This window comes from Rhincodon typus, chromosome 27 (assembly GCF_021869965.1).
Source record: "Rhincodon typus isolate 14 chromosome 27, sRhiTyp1.1, whole genome shotgun sequence".
In the NCBI taxonomy this organism is placed as follows: domain Eukaryota; kingdom Metazoa; phylum Chordata; class Chondrichthyes; order Orectolobiformes; family Rhincodontidae; genus Rhincodon; species Rhincodon typus.
Window position 1 is genome coordinate 43,345,111 of NC_063358.1, and position 9,530 is coordinate 43,354,640.

Below are 9,530 nucleotides of genomic sequence, written 5' to 3' on the forward strand. Positions count from 1 at the left end.
ACACCCAGATTATAGTCCAACAGATTTATTTGCAATCACAATCTTTCGGAGCATTGCTTATTTGTCAGGTGAAGTCTGACTTTACCTGACGAAGGAGCAGCGCTCCAAAGCTTGTGATTTCAAATAAACCTGTTGGACTATAACCTGGTGTCATGTAACTTTTGACCTTGACTACTTGAAGCCAGCAGCAACAAGAATGCCATTCCTTGACAAGCAGGCACTACAAACCCAAGCTTCATAGGAAATTTCCTGAGACACCTGGTTTGGAGAAAAGTCTGTTTCAGCATAACAATTCAATACATTTGTTGCATTATTTGTAGAAATGAGCATTAAAGCAGCACAAGCCTTTGGGCGGCACGGTGGCTCAGTGGTTAGCACTGCTGCCTCACAGCACCAGGGACTCGGGTTTGATTCCACCCTCGGGCGACTGTCTATGTGGAGTTTGCATATTCTCCCTGTGTCTGTGTGCATTTCCTCCGGGTGCTCTCGTTTCCTCCCACAGTCCAAAGATCTGCAGATTAGGTGGATTGGCCATGCTAAATTGCCCATAGTGTTCAGGGATGTGCAGGTTAGGTGGGTTATAGGGGGATGGGTCTGGGTGGGATGCTCTGAGGTTTGGTGTGGACTTGTTGGACTGAAGGGCCTGTTTCCACATTGTAGGGGTTCTATGGATTAAGTCAGGAGTGTGATGGAATGCTCCCCACTTGCCTGGATGGGTGCAGCTTTAACAACATTCAAGAAGCTTGAGACCAACCAGGACACAGCAAACTGCTTGATTGGCACAACATCCACAAGCATGCACTGACGCTCAGTAGCAGCAGTGGATACTAGCTACAAGATGCACTGCAGAAATTCACCAAAGCTCCTTCAAAAGCACTTCCAAATCATATGACCGCTTCCATCTAGAAGGACAAGGGCAGCAGATACATGGGAACACCATCCCCTGCAAGTACCTCTCCAAACTACTCACCATCTTGACTTGCAAATATATTGCCATTCCTTCACTGTTGCTGGGTCAAAATCCTGGAATTCCCCCAAGGATATTGTGGGTCAACCAATAGCAAGTGGACTGCAGTGGTTCTAGAAGACAGCTCACTACCACCTTCTCAAGGACAGCTAGGGTTGGGCAACAAATGCTAGCCAGCTAGCATTGTCCATGTCCCATGAGTTTATAAATGTATTCATTTCCACCATTCAGTTGATCCTTACTGCCTGATTGTAATATCTAGTACAACTACAAACTGAATCGGACCACAATCTCATGGAGTAGCCAACAGGAGGTTCCTGGTGGATGCAATCTTGTCTAACATTCATCCTATGATCGTCTACAATACAGGCATGAAAGGAAATGGACAAATAATGTCATAAATAACTTTAAATTTTATTTACATAGATTTACAGCTACTTTTATAACCTTAGGTCCTCTCAGAGTGCTTTACAGTTAAGAAATCAACCTGTGGAATCTAATTGCTGATGTGTTGCAGGAAACCTAGCAGATAATTTGCACACTACAAGAGTTTACACAAGGTAATGCAGATAAAATGCTGCTTGGCCTGCTGTGTTCATCCAGCTCTACACCTTGTTATCTCAGATTCTCCAGCACCTGCAGTTCCTACTATCTCTGATACAATTTTAACCCCAGTGCGAAGCCTCTTCTAAGGATGCCTAGCCTGAAGAAGTTACCCTCCTCGCTCCGGACAAACCTCAGGGGATCTCTCTCCCACTGCAACTCTCTCGTTTCCCTATTTATTTCAGAACCCCCTTCCCCTCCCCCATTTCTGATGAAGGGTCTAGGCCCGAAACGTCAGCCTTCCTGCTCCTATGATGCTGCTTGGCCTGCTGTGTTCATCCAGCTCTACACCTTGTTATCTAGGACCAGATAATCTGGGTTGGGTACTAGTTTGGGGATAAATATCATCAAGACACTGAGAGAATGCATCTGCTGTGAGATACTTCATATTCACCCGACAAGAGAAACTCCATCAATGTAATCACTGTTCCCAAAGGCAATACAGACCTCACCGCTGAGCTGCTCTATCAGCTAAAATCATGTGAAGACTCTAAATTGGGCTTAAACCATAGAGTAGTGATTCACAAACAGGAGCACCATTGCAGACCCACAACTGAAACATCAAGAGAATGTATGCATTAACCCAAATTGGAATAGTGAGGAGACAACTGTGTAATCTCAGATAAGGAGGAAGAGGCATGAAATGTATGAAAGATATATTGGAATACAGTTTTGTCTTTGGGTTCAATCTACAGTCACACTCAAAATTATACTCAAAAGATGTTTGCTTCCTAAGGTTGATGTGGTATAGTGGGAATTAATCTTGTAATGATGGTGATGGTGTATGTGATGTTGTTATAATCATAGTTGATGGACAAGTCAGATCTCAAAGTGAGTCCTGATGTGATAGAACATAAGGTTTATTTTTCTTTTTGTTTATTGTGGAGGTCACTCACAACACTTTGACAAGAGGGTACCAATGTACTTAAAATAAGATATAAACTTTACTACACAATGAAACACAAACTATGATACACTATACAAGAACTGTTTGCTCCATTTGTTCAGTGGTGGGAGTCGGGAGAGAGCGTGAGGGGATTGCTGGGAAGGTAAGCAGCGAGGAGAATAACTTACCATTAGTGCTTCGTGGCCTTCATTTTTGGCGGCAGAGGAGTAGGAGACCGGGAGCGAGAGGACCCCTGGGAAATATAGTTTGGGTGGAATTGTCATTCTCCTCAACAAGAAGTATACTGTTGTGGATACTGTTGGGGGTGACGACCTACCAAGGGTAAGCCACAGGGATAGGGTCTCTGGTACAGGGTCTGGCTCTGTGACTCAGAACGGAACGGGGGAGAATAGGAGAGCAATTGTAGTGGGGGATTCAATAGTTAGAGGCACAGACAGGCGATTCTGTGAACGTGAATGAGACGAACAGATGGTATGTTGCCTCCCGGGTGCCAGGATCCGTGACGTCTCGGATCATGTCTTCAAGATCCTTAAAGGGGAGGGTGAGCAACCAGCAGTTATGGTACACATTGGTACCAATGACATAGGTAGAAAAAGGACTGAGAATGCGAAAAACGAGTACAGGGAGTTAGGTTGGAAACTGAAGTTCAGGACAAACAGGGCAGTTATCTCTGGATTACTACCAGTGCCACATGATAACAAGGTAAGAAATAGGGGGACAGTGCAGCTAAACACGTGGCTACAGGGCTGGTGTAGGAGGGAGGGCTTCCATTATGTGGATAATTGGAGCACATTCTGGGGTAGGTGGGGCCTGTACAGAAAGGACGGGTTGCGCCTGAACTGGAAGGGCACAAATATCCTGGGCGGGAGGTTTGCTCGAGCTACACAAGATGGTTTAAACTAGATTGGCAGGGAGTTGGGAAACGGATGTGTAATTCAGAGGATGAGGTATTCAGCCTTCCAACAGACACAACAGGGAGTGGGGTTGTTAATAAAGAAATGCGGTCGATGGAGCGTAATTATGGACACAGGGATGGTTTGAAATGTGTACACTTCAATGCTAGAAGTACCAGAAATAAGTCGGATGAACTTAGAGCATGGGTCAGTACTTGGAACTACGATGTTGTGGCCATTACAGAAACTTGGGTAACTCAGGGAGAGGAATAGTTGTTGGAAGTTCCGGGATTTAGATGCTTTAAAAGAAATAGGGAGGGTGGTAAAAGAGATGGGGGAGTGGCATTGCTAGTCAGGGCTAGTATAGCAGCTACTGAAAGAAAGTTCGAGAATGATATGTCTGCAGAGTCAGTTTGGGTTGAGATCAGGAACAAGAAAGGAGCAGCTACTTTGTTGGGGTTTTTTAACTGACCCCCTAATAGTTGCAGAGAAGTGGAGGAGCGGATTGGGAGGCAGATACTGGAAAGGTGCAGAAGTCTCAGGGTTATAGTCATGGGTGACTTCAACTTTCCAAATATTGATTGGAAACTTTTTAGTTGTAATAGTTTAGATGGAGCGGATTTTGTCCAGTGCGTTCAGGAAGGATTCCTGACACAGTATGTAGATAGACCAACACGAGGAGAAGGCCACTTTGGATTTGGTGCTTGGCAACGAAGCGGGCCAAGTGTCAGACCTGTTGGTAGGAGAGCATTTTGGTGGTAGCGATCATAACGCTATTACTTTTACAATAGTCATGGAAAAGGACAGGTACACACAGCAGGGTAAGGTTTATAATTGGGGGAAGGATAATTATAATTCTGTTAGGCAAGAACTGGGTAATATAAAATGGGAACAGATGCTGTCAGGGAAGACGACTACAGAAATGTGGAGATCGTTACAGGTATGCATACTGCGTGTGCTCGATATGTTTGTCCCTAGCAGGCAGGGAAAATGCAGTCGAGTGAGGAAGCCTTGGTTCTCAAGAGATCAAACGACGAGTTAAGAGGAAGAAGAACGCTTATATAAGGTTTAGGAAACAAGGATCAGAAAAGGTTCTAGAGGGATACACGTTAGCCAGGAAGGAGCTGAAGAAAGGGCTTATGAGAGCTATAAAGGGGGCATGAGAAAACCTTGGCAGATAGGATCAAGGAAGACCCCACGGCTTTTTACATGTACGTGAGGAATAAGAGAATGACCAGAGAAAGGGTAGGATCGATCAAGGGTTGTAAAGGGAATTTGTGTACGGAGCCTAAAGAGATAGAAAGGGTCCTTAATGAATACTTTTCTTCAGTATTCACAACTGAGAGGGACCTATTTGTAGGGGAGGACAGTGTGAAACAGGTTGGTAGGCTAGAGGAGGTGAATGTTAGAAAGGAAGATGTACTAGGAATTTTGAGGAACTTGAAGACAGATAAGTCCCTCGGGCCTGATGAGATTTAACCAAGGATTCTATGGGAAGCAAGGGAAGAGATCGCAGGGCCTTTGGCAATAATCTTTTCGTCCTCACTGTCCACGGGTATAGTGCCGGAAGATTGGAGAGCGGCAAACGTCATTCCCTTGTTCAAAAAAGGGAATAGGGATAGCCCCGGAAATTACAGGCCAGTTAGTCTTACTTCAGAGGTGGGCAAATTATTGGACAGGGCTCTGAGAGATAGGATTTATGATCACTTGGATAGGTACAGTTTGATTCGTGATAGTCAGCATGGATTTGTGAGGGGTAGATCATGCCTCACAAACCTTATTGAATTCTTTGAAGAGGTGACCAAACACGTGGATGAAGGTAGAGCAGTGGATGTGGTATACATGGATTTAAGTAAGGCATTTGATAAGGTTCCCCGTGGTAGGCTCATGCAGGAAGTAAGGAGACGTAGGATAGGGGGAAATATGACAGATTGGATTCAGAATTGGCTGACCCTTAGAAGACAAAGGGTGGTAGTGGATGGAAAATATTCAACATGGTGCTCAGTTACTGGTCCTCTTCTATTTGTGATTTTTGTAGATGATTTGGATGTAGGAGAGGTAGGGTGGATTAGTAAGTTCGCGGATGATACAAAGGTGGATCGAGTTGTGGATAGTGCGGAGGGCTGTTCTAGGTTACAAAGGGGCATTGATAAGATGCAGAGCTGGGCTGAGAAGTGGCAGAAGGAGTTTAACCTTGAAAAGTGTGAGGTGATTCATTTTGGAAGGACAAATTTGAAAGCAGAACACAGAGTTAATGGAAAGATTCTTGGCAGTGTGGAGGAGCAGAGGGATCTCGGGGTTCATGTCCACAGTTCCCTGAAAGCTGCCACCTAGGTGGATAGAGTTGTTAAGAAGGCATATGGTGTGTTAGCTTTCATTATAGAGGGATTGAGTTCAAGAGCCGTGAAGTTATGCTCCAGCTATACAAAAGCCTGGTTTGGCCACATCTGGAGTATTGTGTCCAGTTCTGGTCGCCTCATTACAGGAAAGATGCGGAAGCGTTGGAAAAGGTGCAGAGGAGATTTACCAGGATGTTGCCTGGAATGGAGGGAAGGTCTTACGAGGAAAGGTTGAGAGAGCTAGGACTTTTCTCTTTAGAACGACGAAGGATGAGAGGTGACTTGATAGAGGTGTACAAAATGATCAGAGGTATAGATAGAGTGGACAGCCAGAGACTTTTTCCTAGGGTGGAGGTAGCTATTACGAGGGGGCATAGTTTTAAAGTGAGTGGAGGTAGATATAGGGGAGACGTCAGAGGTAGGTTCTTTACTCAGAGAGTGGTAGGGGCATGGAATGCATTGCCAGAGAGGGTAGTGGAGTTGGCCTCATTAGGGGCATTTAAGCGGCTATTAGATAGGCATATGGATGATAGTATAACGTAGGGGTGGAGGTTAGGTAGACCTTAGGTCTAGGGTAAAAGTTCGGCACAACATCATGGGCCGAAGGGCCTGTACTGTGCTGTACAGTTCTATGTTCTATGTTCTGTTATCTCATTGCAAATTTCTGAAAAAAGGATTCACCCATTTTTCCCCAACAATCACACAGACAGTCAAATCTCAGTAAAGGGTCACTCCTGTGTCTATGCTCAATCTCTAGTGTAACTGTCACAACTTTAATTTGTTTATCTTTAGCAAAAGTCTGCTTTCACCAGTCTTGTAGGATGTCTTCTATACTGACACCTCAACAACCAACAATGCTTCTAGATTTATTTTCCATGCAACTCGGGACTTCTTTCCAGTCCTGTCCTGATTGTTTTGGAGGGTGCTAAACTACCCATACCTCTGTGGCTAGGGCCCATTTCTCTCTGAATAAACTTGCACCCTATCTGACTTCTTCTGGATTGTTCTGATTTTCCGTGTTACTGGATTACTGTTGCTAGGTAACAGCAGATTTTTTTTCTCTCTCTTCTACACTTTTCTTCTCTAATGCGCTTAAATGTTCACCTCAAGGGTGTAAACCCCTTATTTAAATGCATGTAAACAAAACAAGTCCTGGCAACAGCCACAGAACAAATCTAAAATTAAGCTAAAAACAATGCCTTCTTCCTTCTTAACATACATAACATAGAAACACAAATCAACCTTAAAATCATGCAATATTCATCTACCTTAGAGTCTATCTCTCAAACAATTGTTGTATTATGAATCTACATCACAGATGATGTAACTCTGACACGAACAGCCGCATGCTATCAAGGTTCTGAGAAGAGACTGATTTGAAAAACTGTACTGGCAAGCTGTAATCAGCATTATGTACTCAGGGTGTAAATAAAGAGTTTATTGAAACACCTCAGAGTCTGATTACACTTACTCTTAGATATGTTAAAGACAGAGATGCAGCAGACTCTGAATAAGAGCAGAGATAGTAGGAACTACCCCTCCTCCCACCTCAAGCCCCACTCCCATCTCCTACCTACTAACCTCATCCCGCCCCCTTTACCTGTCCGTCCTCCCTGGACTGACCTATCTCCTCGCTACCTCCCCACCCACACTCACCTTTACTGGCTCCATCCCCGCCTCTTTGAACTGTCTGTCTCCTCTCCACCTATCTTCTCCTCTATTCATCTTCTATCCGCCTCCCCCTCTCTCCCTATTTATTTCAGAACCCCCTTCACCTCCCCCATTTCTGAAGAAGGGTCTAGGACCGAAACGCCAGCCTTCCTGCTCCTCCGATGTAGCTTGGCCTGCTGTGTTCATCCAGCTCTACACCTTGTTATTTCATGATATGAACATAAATTGCTGTTGTTTTACCTGATGCCCAGAACACCATGATATAACTCAATGGCAGCTGGACACTTCCCCATGTTCCTTGATTTTGTCCAGTTTGTCACTTTCTACTGGATAAAATACCTGTGATGAGTGTCTAGGAATCCCTGAGATACTGACCAATATCCATTTATCCTTCCACCCAGCCCCAACATCAACTCCAAATGATAACTCCTTCAGCCTTTCGTTTGAAATTTCTCAACTTGGGTTTAGTGTGTATATCAGCAAGTTTCAGTCTCAGTGCCATCACCCATACAATCAATCTGGTGTGTGTAGAAATACAGTGATAGAGAATGGGGTCAGCATCAGTTGACTCAGAAGCCAATCATTCAAATGTGTGAAACACAAGACTCTCATGTTGCACATTCAGCATGTACTAAATCCAAAAATATTCATGATTAATTGTTGTTCAAAAGTTTGAGTCAGAAATGCCCACATAATCATTTTGGTCTCCGTCTCCTTTGTCTTTGGAGCAGACCCCAATGTGTAATATGTCAGATTAAAATGGTTCATTTATTACAGAATTCAGAAATGTAAAAGAAGCCTTACAGTGATAAGAAACTTCAGGGAAATCATGAAAGTGAAACATGCGCAGAATCTGGTTGGAAGTAATTGGAGAAAATTGGTTTTATTGTTTTCTGGATCTGATGAAACCACCTTCATTACTCAGTAACCAAGAGTTGCAGCTGATGACTAACCTGGAGACCAATGTTAACCGTTTGCTTTCATATATAAGCGTACAAGGGCAGGGAAGGAAAGCCCATGACCTTCACTGGCTGACTACAGTAATTGTTTAAGCTGCGGAACAGATTTATTTCTGTCACATTATTGAGTTGGTTCAATTTAATTAAAACCATTGCGCTCAATATCAATTCAAATGAATGCACAAAAGAAAGTGTTGGGAGGTTAAAAAGGATTGCAAGTGAGGAATGTAGGGAAGTCAGAAAATGACATAAACAGTATTTCAGTAACATTTCTCAGTGATGGGCTTGAGTCCAGTCATAACTGAGCCGAAGTGGCTGATGTTTCTGCCAGGCTCAACAGTGTAATTTGTCTGAAAGTCACTAAATCAATGTAAAAAGCCAAGTCTGAATTAGAAATACAAGTTATGCACATATTGATTTTACGTGAACTTTTGTATGAGTTTGGAAAATATTTAAAAATATTTCATTTAGAAATTGACTATAAAGCACAACAAAATAGGTAAAGGGTTCTGATTAGAATTTTAAGATCATTTTCAGTTATTTCAATTTATGTTTTAGATACAAGATACTCTGATTACAAATACACTTTTTTTCTGTGAGAACCTAGTTAGAGCTACAATATTAAACGTGTATCAGGTTATGAATCATAAGTATATCAAAGAACAAATTTTAATACAAGATAAAAGCAATTCCATTCTGTATTGCTTCCTGGTTGTTTGTCAAAGAATTTTTACATTCCACAGTATGTGCAGGTCAATGGGTTTGGGTGGAAACTTGAGCAAAGCACAAACTGATTTATGCTAATGTAACAGTCACCAGGGTCAGTGCCCCTCCCATGGACTCAAGCCTGCATCATTCAACTCTCATGGATTCTGGGCACCATAGGATGGTCTGTTTGGCATTCTAATATTGCTTTACTTAACTCAAACTCCGCCCACCACCGACGCAACCCTGCCCACAGCCGACGCCGACGTCACTCCACCCACAGCCTCCACAGCCAGCAGCTCCAGCGGAGACAGCAACACTCAGCCCTGCCGAGTCTTCACCATCCCCCCAGACCTCCCCCTTACTGAGGACGAACGGTCAGTCCTCAGTAAAGGGCTCACCTTTGTCTCCCTCCGCCCACACATCAACGAATACCGCTCACGTTTGGACAGAGGGCAGTTTTTCCGCCGCCTCCGCCTCCACGCT